This window comes from Mesoplodon bidens (assembly GCF_964165515.1).
Source record: "Mesoplodon bidens genome assembly, chromosome: 2".
In the NCBI taxonomy this organism is placed as follows: domain Eukaryota; kingdom Metazoa; phylum Chordata; class Mammalia; order Artiodactyla; family Ziphiidae; genus Mesoplodon; species Mesoplodon bidens.
In genome coordinates this window covers 53,724,722-53,744,547 of record NC_138177.1, presented here as the reverse complement: position 1 = coordinate 53,744,547, position 19,826 = coordinate 53,724,722, and the positions used below count along the sequence as shown (strand labels likewise).

Sequence of the window (19,826 nt, the reverse complement as noted above, 5' to 3'; positions counted from 1 at the left end):
GGATTTTGGAGCCAGATGAATGTTTGGATCATTGTGTCCTCCAATCCTAAAGTAACTGTACTGTAGTCTCTTTGATGGCTGGGGTGGATGACAGTGAATGTATCTGGGACAAGGCAGGAAAAGAGATGAGGGCATCATGGCTAAGTGTTGAGCACTGTCAGCTGGGATCCAAGGAGGACATTCTCTTCAACCAGCCAGGAATATACCCAGGAACCAGTGTTTGTTCTTCCCAAAACAAAAAGACCATGAAGACTCATTAAAAGAAAATAACATTAGATAAGTGTGTAGCCCTGATTCAAAAATGAAGAAAACACTAGCTTTTTCTCTTAGAAAAGATAGTGAAGGTTTATTTCCCTCGAAGGGTATATATTATTTGAAGAATAACTGCTCTTCAAAGTTGTCCCTGTACTTCAGCCTTTAACTAAAGGGACCAAGTCTCTTTTAAAGTTGGAATCCCAATGACACTGAGGACAATGGACTGAATATTTGTGTCCCCACGCCCCACTGCCAAATTCATATGTTGAAATCCTAACCCCCAATGTGATGGTAGCAGGAGCTGGGGCCTCTGGAAAGTGATTCGGTCATGAGGGTGGAGCCCTCATGAATGGGATTAGTGCCTTTATGAAAAGGACTCCAGAGAGCAACCTCGTCTCTTCCACCATGGGAGAGCACAGCAAGAAGATGGCCTTCTAAGAACTTAGAAGTTGGTCTTCACCAGGCACCAAATCTTCTTGGAATTCCCAGCCTCCATAACTGTGAGAAATAAATATCTGTTGTTTATAAGCCACCCAGTCTATGGTACTTTGTTATAGCATCCCAAATGGACTAAGACACCAAGTTTCTCCATGAGTAGATTAGCAAGGAGTTCAGTCTTCCATCTGGTTTGGCCAAGTCTCTCAATGATGTTGACCCAGTCCAAAGGGTCAGTCCTGGTTACATTCATCAGCAGTCACTGCTGAAGCCTGGCTGTGCTCCAGGGGGCAAGAGCAGACATTCTCCCCAGCCCTCCCTGTGCCCTCCCCAACTCCCCCCAATTTGTTATACTCAGTCTCAGGCATGCCACTAGCTCCCAGTGGTATAGCTCTTTAGGGTCCGAGTTCTTCACTTGATGAGTGCATGGCCATTTCCCTTGGCACACCTATAGTGTCAAGGCAGGTGGGTTGGAAGGAGGCTTCAGCATCAGCCTCATGCCCTTCCCAGAGCCAACTCACCCCTATGATGGGCTCCAGGCCCTAGGTCACTACTGTCTTACGGTGAAGGTCATTTCAGTGGCCTTGTCACAACTGTCTGTCATTGAGCCTTGTCAGGACCCCTCTAGTTCATCTGACATGTTCTGGTGACTCTGAATCTCAAAGAGACTAGATCTACAAAGCTCAATGTGAGCCATTATTGTTGGTGAGCATCATTTGCTGTCTAAGCATAAGTTCCTATTAAGTTAAACTGAATGAAATAGCAAGGAGGGGAGGAGTTGACTCTGCCACTCGCAGATGAGTGTGTGTGTGTGTGTGTGTGTATGTTGTGGGGGGAGGAACAGGCTCTAAAGACCTGAAAGCGCATTCTACTGAGGTCCAGGACTCTAATTTTCCTTCTTGTGATTTCCTAAGAGAATCTAGGGTAGGACAATACCAAGGTGTTGAAGACAGATTTGGGGTGACAGGGAAATTTTATAACCTCTAGCCGTCATCAGAGTCAACTGTCTAAAATTCTTGAACCTTCAGCCAGTTTGGGCAGAGGCCTTGCACTGCCAGAATAACAACATAGAGCACTTCTGTAAGTTTTTACAATCACGTGACAGGCCAGATAAAAATCATACAGTAGGTATGCCAGGAAACCCAGAGAGAGCTGCTAAGAGCCCTGGGAATTCTTTGGTCTATCACAAACATCAATTTTTCACAACCCAATTAGCAATGCTGAGTATCTCCTCTATGCTACACCTTTAGGAAATGGAATGCTCTGGCTCTTCCTGTGCAAGAGTTGATCACCTCCTTGGGGAAAGCAGAAGGATGCACTCCTAGAAATAAATAATTAAGACAACAGACTCTGGACAAGGCCCCTGGGCATGACCTTTAGCTACCCTGGTTACCACTGTATGACCAGCTACCTTCAGAAGGAAATGCTATATACCTCCCACATGGCCACTCTACATAGCAACAACCTGATTCCTGGCATTAAGGAAGAGTTTGCTCCTAGTGGTCAGGGCGTTTGGGTTGAGAAGTGCGATGGCAGCAGCTGGCACCCCTTCTGTCCGTTCCAGAGCCAGGGTAGACCATTTACCTAAAGGCTTTACTCCAGGCTTTACCATTCATCAAGAAGGCACAGACATCTCCCAGGAGAGGGTGGCTACTGGGCATGGAGAGCCGGGTGCCTTGTTGTAGTGAAAAACCATCTGAACAAATAAAAAGAAAAGGCTAAGTCAGGGTAGGTGGGAGCAGACACAGGCTGGCAGGGACATCTACCCTCGTATTGGATTAGAAGAGGTTGGCCATCTCCTGGGAGAGTCAGGTAGGTATTTCTTACAAAAAGCAAAGTCCCCCAGTTTCCTACAGGGCTATGAGCAAAAGTGCTGTTAATTATGTTAATTACAATAACAGAGCCCTTCAGTTCTCAGGAGAGCTTTTCATCTTCAAAGGTACTCCAGGACGGAGCATTACCGGTTGACACGAAAGTCTCTGGAGTTTCAGAACTGACGTCTGAAGTCCGAGGGGCCCTAGCTGTGTGGGACAGGCAATGCCCAAGGAATTCTCTTGCTTCAGGGTGGGGAGCAGGTCAAGGCAGGGTTATGTGTCCAGAAACTGGCCCTTGCCTCCCTGAAATTGGACAGGCAGGGAGATGGAGTGTCAGCCTCAGTCCAGTTCAAACAAGTCCTGCCCCCTATATAGGGGTTGCCAGATAAGTTCAGTTAAATTTGAATTTCAGATAAGCAAAAAGTACACGGATGCACTATACAATTATTTGTTGCACACACACACACACACACACACACACACAGCCCCTGCGCAATCAGAGACTGGGCTTCCTACCCAGAGACTCCTACCTGAGAGCTCAGTGAGTCGGGACGTGTTCCCCCAAAGCCACAGGGAACAGGTGCTCTCCAGACCTGCCCAAACCCAGTCTCTTTCCCACCCACCTGTAGGAATGCAAGAAAGTCCTCCTTTCAGGGATTCAGGACTGGGCTGCTGGGCAGACAGTCCAGCCTTCCCAACTCCCTTATTTGCCTTGGATTTGGGGATGAAACAACCTCAGGGATGGAATGTCTCAAGCTTCCCTTCCCTCCCCTCTTTCCTTCTCTACACACTGATATGCACCCCACCACTCTGTAGCTTAAGGGAGAAGAAGCCCGTGGCCACCCACCCACCCCCATCGCCCTGAACTGCTGGAATAGAAATTCCTCTGTGACAAAACCCAGGGAGAAATGGTCCCTGGGCTGAGACGAGCTTTCTGCCCAGGCAGTGGAATCCAGGCCACCAGGACGGGTCTGGGCCTGAGCTAGAAACACCTCTGGTTTCCCAGGCTGGGCGGGAAGGGAAGACAAGCTGGCACTTGCCACAGCGCAGAATAGCAACTGGGAGTTGGCCATGCCTGCTCTGAAACAGCGAAACTCTTGGGGCCTCCAGACACTGAAGCACTTAGAGAGAGGTTCCCCGGCCCCTAAACCTCCAGATCCAGCCCCTGGGTTCAGTCAGTCAGGGTCAAGGACAGAGCATCTTGCCTTCTTCACGCCCCCAGGACAGACACATGGTCATGCACATTCACATCCTGGGATATTACTTCAGGCCCGTGGGCAAGATTAACATTCCAAAGCTTGGGTTCCCCTCCATGACCTAATGCAAAGGACACAGGGGCAGGCAGATCGGGCCTGGCCAGCTTCCTACTCACCATTTACCAGCTGCTAATTTATCCATTTACCTTGGATAAGACTCTTTTAAAGATTAAATTTAAGAAAAATCCCCCGATGGACTTGAAAATAAATCCACTTAAGGAAAATGAATGTGTGCAAGATGAACTGACTGGCCAGCAATGCAGTGCGTGGGGTTCCGGCACAGAAAGCAGAGCACTGAGCCGTGACTGTGCCTTCAAATACAAGCTTCTGGAAAGAGTCCAGAAATTGGTAAATTACTCCCAGAATTGTAGAGAGGAACAACAGCTTTCCCCTGTGAATTGTAATAGTTGGCAAAACATGCTAGGGTTTCCTTCTCTCCTTATCCTTTCTGAATAAACTGAAAGTGTATGAATATATGAATAAAATGGGACACAGTTCATGGGCATCATTCAAATCACTCCCTGCCAATTATGGGAGTCTGTTGAACACTGAACAACAAATGTTTCTTGACTGACTAAACTATTGTCTGATTTGATGAAGGGAGGAAGAGAGGAAGAAAGAGGGAAAGGAAGGAAGGATTGATTTTATGGCAACTGAGTAGATCTTAGCAGAAATCCTGACTCTGATGTTAGAAGCCTCAAACACTGATATTCTATTTCCCCAAATCCCCCTTCACTGGCTCTATTGTTTTCCCACCTCTTTTCTTTCTTTCTTCAAAATTAATGTTTATTGGAGTAGAGTTGCTTCACAATGTTGTGTTAGTTTCTGCTGTACAGCCCCCCTCCTTTCATTTCTATGTATGCAGCAGCCATGAGCAGCTCTGCTAATAATGTTTGCAAAAGAGTGAACTAGATCAGAAAAAGCCTGGTAGCTACCTGGTACCCCTAGGGATTTAGTCATCCAGGATCCTGGACAGCAAGATCTGGTGGGTCTTGTTTGGATGTGAAAGACCCAGAAGGAACTGCTGCTGCTAACAACTCAACGTTTTACAGATGTCACTGTGCTGGGGAGGGACAGGTGGCGAGTGGGCTGCCTCATCTCTGATTCCTAGGTCTGAGTGAGATAAGAGAGGGAAAACAGTCCCAGAGGACGGCATCAGAAGTTTCCCAGGAGCGTGAAAATCAAGTGGAGCCACACACAGGCCATCTGAGCCGTCCCCACATCCTGGATAGGGGATGGGGGTGGTGTAAGGGGCTGACGAAGAGCTGTTTCTACTCTTCTACTCTTAGTCTACCTTAATCCATCTTTCTTGCGAGACGTTTTGTCTATTTCCAAGTTCAGAGATTTGAACTTGAACCTGAGTGTGGCCACTTCCCGTGTCATCTATTGTCCTCCATGAGCCTCAGTTTCCTCAAGCGTACAATACGAATACTAATAACTAACACATACATATACATTTAGCAAACATGTCTGAACACCTACTGTGTGCCAGGCTCTGTGGCAAGCACTGAGAACACAGTGGAAATAAGACAAAGTCCCTGTCCTCCTGGAGCTTACTTATACTCCAGGCAGAAGCCCCCAGAGGGCAGCTCCTATGCGGGGTTTTATATACAATTAAAATTTTATACGTAATCAAAATTTTTAAAAGCTTGTTGCAAACATATAAAAAATTGGAAGATTTTATATAAAAATCTAGATTTCCCAGTGGCAAAACTGGGCCTGTCTTTCTGTACAGCAACCATCAGCCAGAACTCTGGCTGCTTCCTTTACAAGGAATGCATGCTTTCCAAGTAGACACAGTCCTCAACATTCCCGGACACTCTTACCTTGTTAAAGCTTAAACAATATTTTTGTTTACTTGTTTGTTTACCTAAAACCCTTCAATGTTCCCTCACTGTAAATAGGAGAAAGTCTAGCTCTTTGATATGACATTCCATTCAAGGCCTTCCAGATCTGTTTCCTGCCTAATGCATCCCTATAAATGCTACACACCAGTAAACTGCAGTTTCCTGACCCTCCCATGTGGTACCTCTGAACCTGTGCAGTGCTATTTTCTTTGCCTAAAATGTCCTTTGTTTCTGTTTTTCTCTCCAGATAATTAATATTGACATTTAAGGGTCATCCTAAACACCTCCCTCTTCCTTTGTGCAGGCTTCCTGTGAGGAAATGCCCAGAGGGTCACATGGTCTGGAGACCCATAAAGATGCAAATGGTCCACTTGAGACCAAAAGGGAATCAAGTGTTCTTTATCTTATGGTTGGGCCCAGGGACCTTCCAATTGGTGGCAACTTGTAAAAAGCCTCAGCTTTCCCAATAAGTGGGGACAAAATATAAACATTAAATGAAATAATGTCTGTAAGTGAAATTAGACAATACTTTTAAAAAAATTGAATGGAATTATTGATGCTGGATAAGTAGCAGCTATTATTCCAGTTGTTATTATTATTCAAAGTGGAGGCCACTTCATCAAGGATGATAGGTCAGCCGCTGCCAAGTGTGTTCAGGGAAGAAGAGTCTGTTAGGGCTACAGGGTAGCAGAATAGTAAGAGATGTGATTGGACAAACAGAAGAGGGCCAGCAAGGGGCCTTCCAACTCATCTCCCTGCTTGGCCATTTTCTCCTTTCTCTTTATTTTAAACACAGCAGCCAGAGTGATCCTGCAGAACAAGTCACCCCACGTCACTTTTCTGCTCAAAGCCCCTAGTGGCCCCCTATCTCTCTCAGAGTAAAAGCTGCAGCTATTAGATCTCAGATCTCACATCCCAGCCGTCTCCCCTCTCTCCTCACTCTGCCAGACACTGGGCCTCATTCTGACCTCCCTGCTCATCCTTTAAAGTGTGCTCTTACCTCAGGGCCTTTGCACTTGCCAGCCTCTCTTTCTGGACCCATATTCCCTCTGCTATCCCCAGGGTTCCCTCCTTCATTTTCTTAGATCTTTACTTAGATGTCTTCTTCTTGCTGGTTAGTCTATCTAAAATTTTACTTCTCCCTCGCCCCCTCCACTTCCTGACCTGTTGCCTTATTGCTCTTAGAACTTATCACCAACTAACATGCTTTACTTGTGGTACTTGTTTATCTTGGTTATTGTCTATCTCCCCCACTAGAATATAAGCACTATAAGAGCAGAAGTTTTTATCTGTTTCTCATGCTCACTGCTGTATCCCCAGCACCTAGAACAGAGCCTGACCCATCGTAGACATGCAATAAACATTTGTTGGATGAGTGAATCAAGTTTCTTGATTCAATAAACATTGGGAAATCACAGAATGTTTTTGACCAGAAGAGTAAACCGATCAGAGCTCACAAAGGGGCTTAGGATAGATTAGGGTAGGGGATAGGATGGGGCCACAATAGTAGAAGGATACACATGGGAAGGTTGAAACAGAGGGCTTCAGTGGGAATAAAAGAAAACAGTAGGAGGCAGTAAGTTTCATGAGGGCAGGGAGTTTGTCTGGCATATAAGAGGCGCTGAATAAATATTTACTGAAGGATGAATGAAGGAATGATGCTTGTGTCTCATGTGGGATGGGCCCAGGGCTCTGGTTTGGGTCTGTCTTAGAAAAGATATAAATCCTTTTTGATCTTGACTCGGATGCGCTCGTGGTCAGGGCTGACACGAGATCAACACTGAACTCTTCTATCTGTATGTACATCTTCCCTTTCTTCCTGGATTGGGCTAACCCTCCCTGGCATTTAGTCACCTTGTAGGCCTCAGTTCAACTCAGACAAATTGGGATTCAGACTGTGGGAATTGAGGAGGGGGGTCGAGCTGTAGGTGTCTAGGAGCAGCATCCAGATCGAATGACCTGTTTGAATGCTATGCAACCAAAGTTTTAAGTGATGTGGAGAAATTAGTGTGGAAGGCAGCCCATAGTGTGGAAAATCAGTGTGCCAGTCCAGAGCCCCTCAAGAGAGAGGAAATCCCTGTGGACACCATCTTTACCTTTTCTGCAGAACGATAGGTAATGGAATAGGAGGCTAATCTAGGTTGAGGTTGTGTGTATGGACACTGTTAAGAGAAAGTTCCCACAGTGGAGGGGTGGAGGGATGGAGGGTACTTGGTCAAAGAACCTCTCATTCATGCCCTCCCTTGTCTACCCTTTAGTTAGCTACCTCTCCTCAAAGGAATTACTCACTAGGCTCTGATATCCACACTTGGACCTTGCCCCTAATACAATCAACAGAAATGAGGTGCTTCACATTCTCCCTACCCCAAGAATAAATAATACAGTAACTCATTTCTGAACTCTTCAGGTTTTAATTAAACCAATGCCTGGTGACCAGAACTGTGCCAGATCCTTGCCTAAATATGGGAGGTGCAGCAGTTGAGAAAACATACATTTGCTGCTTCACTTATTTGTTGCTTTACTTATTTCATTGAATCCTTCTGTCAGTCCTGAGAAATAGGCAGTATCCTCATGCATGAGTTGAGTAAACTGAGGCCCAGCCAGCTCACACAGCTAGGAATTGAAAGAGGGGAAATCTGAGACAACTTTTGACTAATTCCAAAGCACACGTTGTTTTTCTGAGGACGTCAGTGCTGCCTCTATAAGTTACTTGTAGAACTAGGAATTGTTAGAACTAGAAGGTGATTGTGGCATTTGTTCAGCTCCTTCAGATAAAGGGGCTCAGGCTCAGACAGAGACGGTGACAAGCTCTGCTGTCACCAAGTACCAAAGAAAGATCGGAAACCCAGGTCTCTCCTGAGTCCCAGGTGCTCTTGCGTCTTTCTTTAAAAAAAAAAAAACTTATAATAATACTTTTCTTAAATTTTATATATATCTGCTTTAAAAATTAAATAGTACTGAAAGCTTTATAATCAAAATATCAGCCCTCCCCACTCCTTATTTTTGTTAACATAATATTTCATCTCCTAATATTTCCTGTTGAAATCTTTCATCCATCTTATCTCCTCGCCTGTGCTTTTGTCCTCTCTTAACCTTGTGGGTTAAAAGCTTTTTTTTTTTTTTAATTCCTTCATTGTCATTTTACTGGAATGGCCTGGGGAGGGAGACATGATAAAACACATTTGGTCAATCAGTCTTACTGAACAGAAGTCCAGTTTTTCGCCTCACTGACCCCCAATGATCCTGTATCCCCAGATAACTCATTTTTCTGAAGTCAACATATTCTCCATTGCTCGTGCATATCACCCTGCCCCTAGCCCTGTGCCAGGAGCTCCTGACTTACAGGAGTTCCTGTCTGGCCTGTGCCTTGCTGCCCTCAAGGACTTGACTGAGGCCTGGAGAGAATGATTTACAGGAGGAAACAAAAAGCAGATAATAGCAGTGAGAAGCCCTCCCATCCACACAGCACTTGTCCAATTTCAGAGAGCTTTCATATCCACGATCTCATATCATAGCCATAGATAATCAAAGGATAGGTAGTTTGGTGCTGACCAAAGTCAAAATCAGGACACTGCTCTGTCCCAACAGGGAAACATATTTGAAATCAGGACTATGAACCCTCACGTTCATGGTACTTGTAACTTCTTGTTTGGCTCTTTTATCTGCAGGTCCAGTGACAACTTTCTTTGCCAGGGGAGATGGAAGTGGGCTGTTAGATTGGTGCTGAAGGGAAGAAGTTGGAGGGAGGGCCCCTGGTGGGCAGCGTATTTCCAAGGGAGTTACTGAGCTTTCTTTTTCCTCCTCCTCCTCTTATACAGATCCAAGTTTGGAATAAAGAAAGCTGCTTCTCTGAGAACACTTACCAGTGCTCAGCTGGGTCCAAGGATAAGAAGAGAGTCAGAAACAAGTAATTCTGAACACGTTAGTGGAGAATTCTCCTAAAGTCCCAGGCCAAAGTCTGTTTCATTGTCTGGGTTGGAAAGTGAGATAGATTCATTTATGGATTTCTGCTGCAGCTTCCGTTGCAGAAAGCTCAGTGATTCTAGGATTTGGATTGCATTCTGGGATGCAGTCTATGGAGGGTAAGGGGACAGAGGAAGGGGCAACAGCAATGTGCACTACAATTTAGGTTGTTGTTCAGGCAATGTGTTAGGCCCATCGGTGGCCCCAGTACCTTGAAACACTTGATGGAGCCAGAGATAAGCCAGGGCCCAGAAAGGACTTGCGGTAGACCTGGTGGGTTCCAGAATTGCCTTCCAGAGGCTGGCTGGGGTCTGAGTTCCTCTGAGAGAGCACAGAATTGGATTGTTTAGCTTGAAGTCCCTACCCCTTCTTCAGGAGCTCCACTGACATGCAGCCCAGTCTCTGAGATTATTTGCTGTCACTGATTCCAGGAACACTCTCCACTGTACCGAGCCATTGGGAAAGGTTCCAGTTGCCATGCCCTCTACTCTGCCAAGAAGAGGGTGGGATTTGGGTCACATTTGGGCTTTGGGCTTTATTGTCCTATGTTTGATATTGCAGAGACCAAAGCCACAGGGTGGTGAAAAAGACCCCTCCTCACCAGGTAAGAGTTGCCTGGCAGCCAGAGAGGGAAATTCCCTGATTCCCTGTAGTTATGAATCACGGCCTCTGTGCTCAAACGTACATCCCACTGCCTGAAACTCAGACTCACAAGTGACTCAGTAATGCCTCACCTGAGCAGGGACGGAGGGCAAAATTCTGGGAACACTGCAGGCTCAAGCCACACTGGGGAAGTCTGAATCCCGTGAGAGCTCTTTTGAGAACATAGAAGAACTGATTCCTCTAGAGCCCTTGCAGAGACTCACAAGATGTTCTTATTCCTCAGACCAAGCAGATGAGGTATGTCTCAAGCAAAGGAGACTTCAGGGTAGCCTATTGCCAGCTCTCATCATTTGAAGAGCCAGGAGTTTCCTCCTGATCTCTACCTTAATTCCTCCTGCTTTATTCCCTTTCACTGATTCTTCAGTAGGGTGACACAGGAGTTGTTCACCATAATATCGACAGTGTCTAGATGCATGGGTAACTTAAAAAAAAAAATTAACAACCAGGGCAGCACAGTCAGAATAGAGTCTGGCTGGGATGCTGAACAGGGTCCAAGTGGGAAGAGCTCTGGGCTTGGGTTCTAGTCTTGGCTTTGTGGCTAATTTGCTATGTGACCTTAAGCAAATCACTTGACCTCCTTGGGCCTCAGTTTTCTCACCTTTAAAAAAGGGATATTTGGACTAGAGGTTGCAAACTCATATGCCTACAGAATCGGGAAATTAAAGTAAATGAGTGAATCCAATATGATGGGGTTGTCCTGACTGCTACCTGTAGACTCCCTCTAAATGGGCAGCTGCTGCCTGTTGGAAATGCTGACCTAGGCTGTCCAGAGCATTTGACTCTTCAAGAGATGCTAAGGATCTGGATGTTTATGTGAAATCTCCCAATGTTTAAAAAACTGTGTGGGGGACTTCCCTCGTGGCACAGTGGTTGAGAATCCTCCTGCCAATGCAGGGGACACAGGCTCGAGCCCTGGTCCGGGAAGATGCCACATGCCGTGGAGCAACTAAGCCCGTACACCACAACAACTGAGCCTGCATGCTGCAACTACTGAGCCCGTGTGCTGCAACTACTGAAGCCCATGCACCTACAGCCCGTGCTCTGTGACAAGAGAAGCCACCGCAATGAGAAGCCCATTCACCGCAACGAAGAGTAGCCCCCGCTTGCCGCAACTAGAGAAAGCCCACGCGCAGCAACGAAGACCCAATGTAGCCAACAAATTTAAAAAAAGTAAAAAACCAAAAAACGTGTGGGTCAAACAAACATCTCTAAACCAGTTTCATCCCTAGACTAGAGGATTTGAAGGGCCCTCCCAGCTCGAATTTTCTGATTCTAAACTCTGTGTCTTCCAGGGAATTCCCTGGTGGTCCAGTGGTTAGGATTTGGAGCTTTCACTGTTGTGGCCCCGGGGTTCAACCCCTGGTCAGGGAACTAAGATCCCACAAGCCACACAGAGCAGAAGAAAAAAAAAATGTGTCTTCCAAAGAAGATCACTAAGAAATCACCTTAGTTATGGTAATTTCAGCTACTGGAAAAGTGAATGTCCGTGTGTGCACTCATACTCGTATGCCATTGGGCTTTTGGCTCCCCTCAAATGACACTCTCCTGGTGGTCTTCCTCCATCACACACACCTGCAGTGGATTGTTTGCTTGGTCTCAGGAGCCCAGCCCTGGACCTGATGGAAGATATGGCTTGTCCGGTGAGCTCATCAGCAGTAATAGGCTGGCTGTGCTGACGACATAGCCCTTCCCTTCCCCTAAGTGAAGGGAAGAGTGGCCACAAGCAGTGACTGAGACAGAGGCTGCCTGAGTCAGGATCTGGGCCTTGCTGCCTTCCCAGGCCTTTGCTAGCTATGTCCCTAGGCTGAATTGAGACTAGGAATCAAGTCCACAGTATTACCAAATCTGGAGCTCTCCAACCCATCTGTATTAGTTTACTAGGGCTACTGCAAAAAAGTAGCACAGACTGGCTGGCTTAAACAACAGAAATTTATTGTCTTACAGTTCTGGAGGCTAGAAGTCCAAAATCAAGGTGTCTGTAACGTTGGTTCCTGCTGAGGACTTTGAGTGAGGAAAGGATCTGTCCCAGGCTTCTCTCCTTGGCTTGAAGATGGCTGTCTTCTCCCTGCGTCTCTTCACATCATCTTCCCTCAATGTCTATCTGTCTCTGTGTCCAAATTTCCTTTTTATTTTAGAATGACACACGTTGTATTTGATTAGGGCGCACTCTAATGACTGCATTTCAACTTGCTTACCTCTGTGAAGACTTTATCTCCAAGCACGATCTCATTCTGAGATCCTGCAGGTTATAGGACCTGAACATCTGAATTTGAGGGGGACACAATTCAGTCATAACGCTACTCCATCACGGTCTCCCACACATTGCTTTAAACTCCAAAACCTAAGTACCCTGCTTATGCCCCTTCTTACCTGTGACAGCCTAGTGCTTCCACATCTCATGTGCTAGTACACAGCTCACCGTAAGCATGCACTTTACGTGGACCGGAGTTCTCTGCAGTGGGAAAGGTGAGAGAACTTTTATCAAGCATCTGTTAAGGGACATACAGGCCTTGGATTTCAGGTAACAGTAGATGTCTGTTTCTTCCATGAGGCAATGCCAATATGGTACTTTTTATCCTCACACCAATAAAAATGGTATTCATACTGCACTTGGAAAGTGCCAAATACTGTTCCAAGCACTTTATATGAAGTAATTTTTTGAATGCCCACAACACGCCTTTGAGGTGGGTACTATTATTTACCTCCTTCTACAGATAAGAAACTGAGGCCCAGACAGCTTAAAAAACTTGCCCAAGTCTGTAGTAACTGGTGGAGTTGGATTTGAATCTCAGTAGTTGGCTCCAGAGGCCATGCTTTTAATCATTACCTGATAGTATTTGGAAAAGGCAGGACTATTATTCTCATTGACTAGATGAGGAAACTGAAACTGAGCAGCTAAGCAACTCACTCGGGGTCATAGGGGTAAAAGGCAGAGTGAAGGCAGAATTCCTGCCCTGTAAGCCACGGGTCTTCCCTCAGAAGGGACCAAGTGTCCCGAGTCCCTCCCTTCCCCATACCCCACTCCACTTATACAGGCCCACAGGTATTAGGGCCAACACAGAATCTCTAAATCCTTATTTGTAGTTAACTGTCTCCACATCGCAGGGGGATTCTGGGGCATGAAGGAAGGGAGGCACCTTCTCGACTTAGATCTAAGTCTTTTCGACTTATTTTTCCTCCCAGTCGCTTCCAGTTCAGAAGACCACTAGCCCCAAGGGGTCAGGTCTAGACCCCAGTCCCGGAAGTTTCTCAGCCCGGATTAGAAGCGGGGGAGGGCGGTGGGGAAGGGGCTGGTGGGGTGCTGGGCTGCCCAGGAACACGGAGTATCATATTTCTCGCAACCCGCCAATCCTGAACGCGGGGGGGGCGTGGCCACACCTGGGAGGCGTGGCCGGACGGCAGATGGGTCCGCGGCGTCCCGAGGCGAGGCGCTGACGTGAACTTGGCTCACCTGGGCGGGGAAGGTGAGGGCCGCTGTGGGACCGGGAGCGGAGCCTGCAGTCCCTACCTGCGCAGAGCCAGGTGTTGCTTGCCCAAGCGGCCGAGGAGAGCAGTGGCGACGGGTGATCCTAACTGGGGACTTGGTTCGGAGGGACGTTCGCTTCTGGCAGCCGGATTGAAGAAAGGTGGGGACGCCAACGTCTGGAGCCTCGCTTGAGGGAGGGAGGGAGGACACGCCCGCCGGTGAAGAAGCGTCCCCTCCAGAGTTTGTGGGGGTGAGGAAAGCTTGCTTAAGGACATCTGTTTGTTTGGGGATAGCCTGTAGGGCTGGGTGCCCATCGCTCTGCTTCAGGTAGCTTTCGGGCGGTCCTAGCCCGGGGGGGGGGCGCTGGGCCCTTACCGACCCCCTACTTCTGTCGACTCCCTTTCCCTCCCGCCCAACTGGAGTGTGACGCTCTCGGGCCCCTACCCACCAGCCGTCGGGGAGCGCTAAGGCTCCTCCACCACGCTGGTCCTCCCAGCTCACCGCTCCGCAGGCCCCTGGATCCCGAAGAGGGGATTTCCCAGGCCGGCCGGCGCTTGATCTTGGTGGGTGTTTTGGGAAATTGCGCGTCGGGCCGGCCAGTAAGTTTAGCCAGTTTGTTTCCTCTCCTGGGATTTGTTTAGCACAGTCAGGCCCCTGCCCTGGGCCTGAGAGACACCCGTGAATTTCCAAGTAGCGAAGCTACGTGCTGGCGAGGGCGGCGCCGGGCGTGGTTGCTCTGGGGGTGAGGCCCTCTTCGCCTGAAAGGGCTGGAGGGCTGGTATAGAGAAGTGGGGAAAGTCTTCCAGGCCTGACTGGAAAGCAGGCCCAGGGTGCCACTGTTTACAGGGAGCCTGCTGTGTGGTAAAGGGGTCATCCCTACCCCAGCCCTGCTCTCTTGGTGGATGTCAGAAGTGGAAGCCAGGGAAGGGAGAGGAAGAAGGCGTTTGAGTAGGGGTTGGTGAAAGCTGATGCCGACCCAGGAGAGTAGTTTTCGATGTTTGTCTACTGGGTGAGAGCAGCACCTCTACCCTGTAGCTCCCTGTCCAGCCGCCAACTTCAATCAAGCAGGGAGGCAGGGTGTGGGCATTATGGCTAGAGGCCCAGAATTTACCCCTGAACAGGGCTAAACTAAACGGAGGCAAGACTGGGGAACTTGGAAGATGGCATTTCAGGTCTCTCCAGGAGGAAGGGAAAAAGCAGGACCACTCCGGAGGCCTGTCTGCAAGAAATGAGGGTGTGTGTTTTACTCTGAGCAAAACCACTGACGACTGAATCTTGGCTTTGGGGTGGCCGTGTTCCTGGAAACGAGTCTGGGCAGGGGCTGCAGAGGCGGCAGTACAGGTGTTTGTAGGGGACCTGTTCCCTGGAATGGGGGTGTGAGATCGGATGGTTTATGCCTTGGGGAGGTTGATAGTGTCCCTGCTCAGTGCCCAGTATGAGGGGAGTGGATGGGTTAAATCTTTGTTCTTTGGCTAGTTGAATACCTGTTGGAGACACAGGCCTTGAATTTGGCTGTGATGGCAGCTAGAGATGCCAGAGCTGAGTTAAAGTAGGCTAAGCTTGTTCTGTGGGCGTTGGGATTTGGGTGGTGAGAGTGTTCTGAAAGAGAACTCTGGTTTAGGTGTGTTTAAGGGTGGGTGTCATGCAGTCTCCTCCCTAACCACTTCGTTGGCCCTGCATGCTGCTTGGATCTTTGTTGATGTCTTTCATTTACTTTCTTGGTGTATAGAAGAAGGGAGGGACTTAGAAGGCTGGGTGCAGTGGCAGGATGTGGTACAGCACACTCTGACTGAGCAGTGTTGGGTCCAGGCCCCAGATAAAACACTTTGCTGTGCCTCAGTTAACCCAGCTGTAAAATGGGGCTGATAACAATGGGGATGATCATTTCATTATGAGGATGAAATCAGACACGTTAAATAAAAGCTCATGAAAAAACTGTTAAGCCTATGTAGGTAGAGGATTGTTGTTACCATGGTTTCATTAGCTGAAGGCCATCATCTTTTATATCTCCCAGTGACCAAGAAATGTCTTAGCTTCCTGTGGTTAAAAAAAATACTACTTGTAGTGTTTTGTTTTTAAGTTGTGAATCGACACACGGCATTGTAGGAAAATGTGAATCGTATATAGAAGTACTTAGGCAGGTATAAAATTCACCCACAGTCCTATCACCAGGTAACCACTAAGAACTTCTTGTCGCATCGATGTATTATTTGTTTCCCTTTCAAAAATTCTCTGTGCTTATGTACACAAGTGCGCGTCCAGTTACAAGATGGAGATACTACTATACAGTCAGTATTGTATGATGCCTTTTTCCCCCTTAAGTACATATTTAAACATTTTCCCAAATCCAGTAAAAATTCTTCAGATGCCTCGATGTTAATGGCTACTTGCTATTGCAACCTATGAATGTCTAATTAGATATTTTTCTCTGTGATCTTGGTTGCTTCCAAAGTTTGCCTCTCTGCCTGTTCTTATAGTCTTAGGTGCTGGGTGGCAGGTGGAGGAGATCTCGGTGGACTTTCAGAAGGTGGAGAGGGTTAGCTGTGATGGAGGTGGGGCATAGAGGAGGAGGAGGCTGGGGCAGCGTTGCTCCTGTGTACTGCCATCTTGGGAGAATGCTGAGAACACAGGGCTCTAGATCTTAGTCATCGACTTCTAAGGGTGGCTGCCTCTCCCTCCCCATCACTCTGTGCAGTTCCTTGCGTTGGCCTGGTTGCCTTAATTTTTTTTGATGTGCTGTGGATCAACTAGGATAAGCCCTTTTCTTCAAAGCCCATGATCCGTCAAGAGGTGGATTTCACGTGTCTGCCAGGCCTCGACACAAGACTGACCAATATTGCAACAGAAATTCTCGAAAGCCCCTCACTAGGTGGACCAGTTTGCTGCCCATTTCCCTGTTCTCTTTGTTCTTCCCTTACCCCATCCCCCTTCCTGCAGGCCAGGACTGAGGAAGAGAAGGCTAGAACTTGCCCTGGGGAGAATATGCATTCCCTCCTCCTTATAAGGTAAATGTTCTCCATGGTTTGATAGCTTGACTTTGCAGTCCTACAGAGCAACCTACACCGAGGCCAAGAACATGGGGGTGGGGGGCACTTGAGTACCGAGTGCTACCTCACCTACCCACTGTGAACTGCCCCCAGGGGGGAAGGTTTCAGTTGCAGAACTTGGTAATTGGGTCAGAAGGCTCAGGTGAGAGCAGGTCCTGCCTTGCTCTTAAAGTGCCAGTGACCGAGCTGGGTTTGAGTTTTCCCATTTGTTGGGAGCCTGGCTGGGGAGAGAAGTGGCCTTAGGACCCACCCCTTAAGCTAAGTTCCTCCGAGGGGGAGCCTTCGGGGGAGCCTTCGGCTGACTCAGCTGGTTTGGGTTCTGAACCGCGATCCAGGTGGGAATCTTCTGGGTGGGAAGGTGACTTATTTATCTTCCTTTTCTCAGGTCAGTGGATGTTTGAGCAATTCCAATGTGAATTTCTTCAGGAAGTCTGATGAGAACATTGTGTTTAGTAACTAATGTCGCCCTTGTCACACAGTAGCTGACGGACAAATATCTGTTGAATGAACGTTCTTTTGCAGGCCTGTCTTTCTCACCCGAAGTAAAAACAAAGAGAAAGGAGAACGCCAAAAAATCTAAACACAACACCCCGGGCAAACACTTCTCTGGTAACTGCTTTTTCCTTTAGGCACCCAATCTGGGCAGGCCTTTGTTTCCCCGCTGTGAGTGCTGGCCGCTGCCACCAATATTATCTGCTACGCTATGCCCTTTATGAGAATCAACTGCAGACTTTACCCAGGCTGGCTCCAGCAACCAATCCGTTCAATTCAGCCTCTGTGGGGAGGTAAACAGACCCAGGTGAGGAGGCTGTCCCAGCAGTACAGAGCTTGTCTTATGACTGGTTTTAGTACTCTATAGGGTTAGGAACTGTGGTATTTGATCATTCTAGGGCATCTTAGCTTTTCCAGACTCAGATACAGGAGAGGGTTCTTACACTTTGTCTCCAGTGCTCCCAAGCCTTCTCCTAGACACTGGATTGTCGTGGGGATAACCAGCTCAGACCCCCACATCCCGCATTTTTTTTTTTTTTTTTTTTTTGGTGCAGAAACTTTGGGTGGCCCAGAGAAAGGAAAACTGACTTGAGGCCCAGCTCTCAGATCCCTGTGGATACACTGCCTGCCCATCTATGTAAGTGAGGACTTTGGAACCAGGGACCATCCTCGCCTACTTCTCTCTCATCCTGATGGTGTCATTTCTTACTAAAATATTTCTTACTAAAATATTCCCATTCACCTTAGTTGTCTAAAAAGAGAACATGCTTCAAGTTCTTGCCTATATACCTGCTATTTCCGTAACTTTTTTCTTCCTTCTCCCGAGATGAGATTGAAAAGAGCAGTTTCTCTTCTCTTCCCTTGGTACTTGCGGAAGGACTGTTTTCCAGCAGGGATGACATCATCTCTTTATTTTTCTGCCTCCGGATTTAAATAGAAGAAATGTGATCTACTTACGTGATAAGTCTGATTTGGCTAGAGCATGAAAAATAAATGGCTTTGGAATAAGAATCAAAAGAACCTTTTAACCCGTTTTCTTTTCTTCCCCACCTGGCACAGTTTATTCCCATATTTAGTTTCTTTGCTGTAATCTAATGGAACTGTAGCTCCCTCTCCCCCCAACCCAGATCATGGCTCTCCACCCCCGCCGAGTTCGGCTGAAGCCCCGGTTGGTGGCCCAAGTGGATAGTGGCCTGTACCCTGGGCTCATCTGGCTACATAGGGACTCCAAACGCTTCCAGATTCCCTGGAAACATGCCACCCGGCATAGCCCCCAACAAGAGGAGGAAAATACCATTTTCAAGGTCAAGGTATTCTTTTACCATCTGACTTGAAGTGTTTTCCAGTTCTCTCAGACCTTTCTGGATTTTTGTTCTTCTGTTTTCAATTTTGGCTTGAAGAAGGTACTAGATCCAAAATGCTGATGCAACAAAAAGTATGTTTATGATGGGGGGTGGGGGCAAACTTAGCAGGCATAGTAATTTCTCTTGTTGGGGCATGTCTGTTATGGTTGAGGCCATTTATTCTTTCCCACTGGTCAAAGCTACTCAACTCACATCCCAAGGGATCCCAGGTGTGATTGGCTAAACTCCTGTAAGTGTGTGTATGCTGTGTATGTTGTTCTAGAACTCCCAAGGGTCAGCCAGCAATCAACCCTTCATTCGCTCAGGGCTCTTGCTCTGGCCCGGGAATGGCTGTCCAGATCAGGGCAGAACTCCTGAGTGTTCGCAGGCTCCTAACAGCCTGTAGAATGGGTGTCGAGGGCCCTTTGCAAGTTTTTCTTTTGATGTTAAAAAACCTTTTGCCCCATCCATAACCTCCGCTTAAAAATGAAAGGCGATTTAATTACAGGTTTTTATTCTACAAATATGTTTTCTTAACTGAAGAGTAGCTCTGATGTGAGAGTTATTTTGCTTCACTGAAACTAAGATTGAATCACGTGGCATTTCATAAAATGTCAGTGAAACCAAAGCCTAAGACAGAAGTAGGTGGGAAGCTCGTTGTGGGAAGGGGTATTATGTGGTTTGTAACTCCGGAGCCCATGCCTCTGCTCCAGACCAACTTCTCTGTGCTGGTCAGTCTTCCATCTCATGAGTAGCTTTAGTTCCTGCACTCCCAAGACACGGAGAAATGAGTTTGCCCATTTCTTCCCTGACTATAAGTTGGAAGTCAGAAGTGAAATCCAGTCCCTGCCCTGAGCCTCTCAAGATTGATGCTCCAGGTTCTTGCTGAGACTGGGCCAGGAAAGGTGGGCTCATACCTCAAAGGAGAGAGAGCCAACTTAGAGTTGTTTCCCACCCAACTCAATTATAGTGGGTGTAGAGATGAGAGGTAGAAGAAAAATTGGCCTGTGAATATTAGAAAGTAAATGAATGCTTTTAATGTAAACATTAAATAATGATATGAAAGTGGTTAGGAAAACATCTGTAAATCAGCACCAACTACTGGAGCTGGCATCAGAGGGGGATGGGCCTGCCCTGGCCCAGCTGGCCTCTCGCTGTGGCCTTGGTCTGAAACTGGACTTGCTGTTGAAGTGCCTGGTGGTGGCTGGCCATGTGGGAGGAGACTGGTTCCTGAAAGCTCCACTC

The 19,826-nt window shown here is 47.4% G+C and overlaps 2 long non-coding RNA genes across 5 annotated transcripts in view; one reads left to right on the top strand and one right to left on the bottom strand.

Moving 5' to 3' along the window:
- The window catches only part of LOC308610661, a 279,944-nt gene that overhangs the window by 174,726 nt on the left and 85,392 nt on the right, over positions 1–19,826 (bottom strand). The window lies entirely within an intron of this gene.
- Positions 13,895–18,654, top strand: LOC308612233. The gene is made up of 3 exons (XR_014015088.1): positions 13,895–13,949; positions 17,793–17,875; positions 18,366–18,654. It is a non-coding gene; the product is annotated as an uncharacterized lncRNA (long non-coding RNA).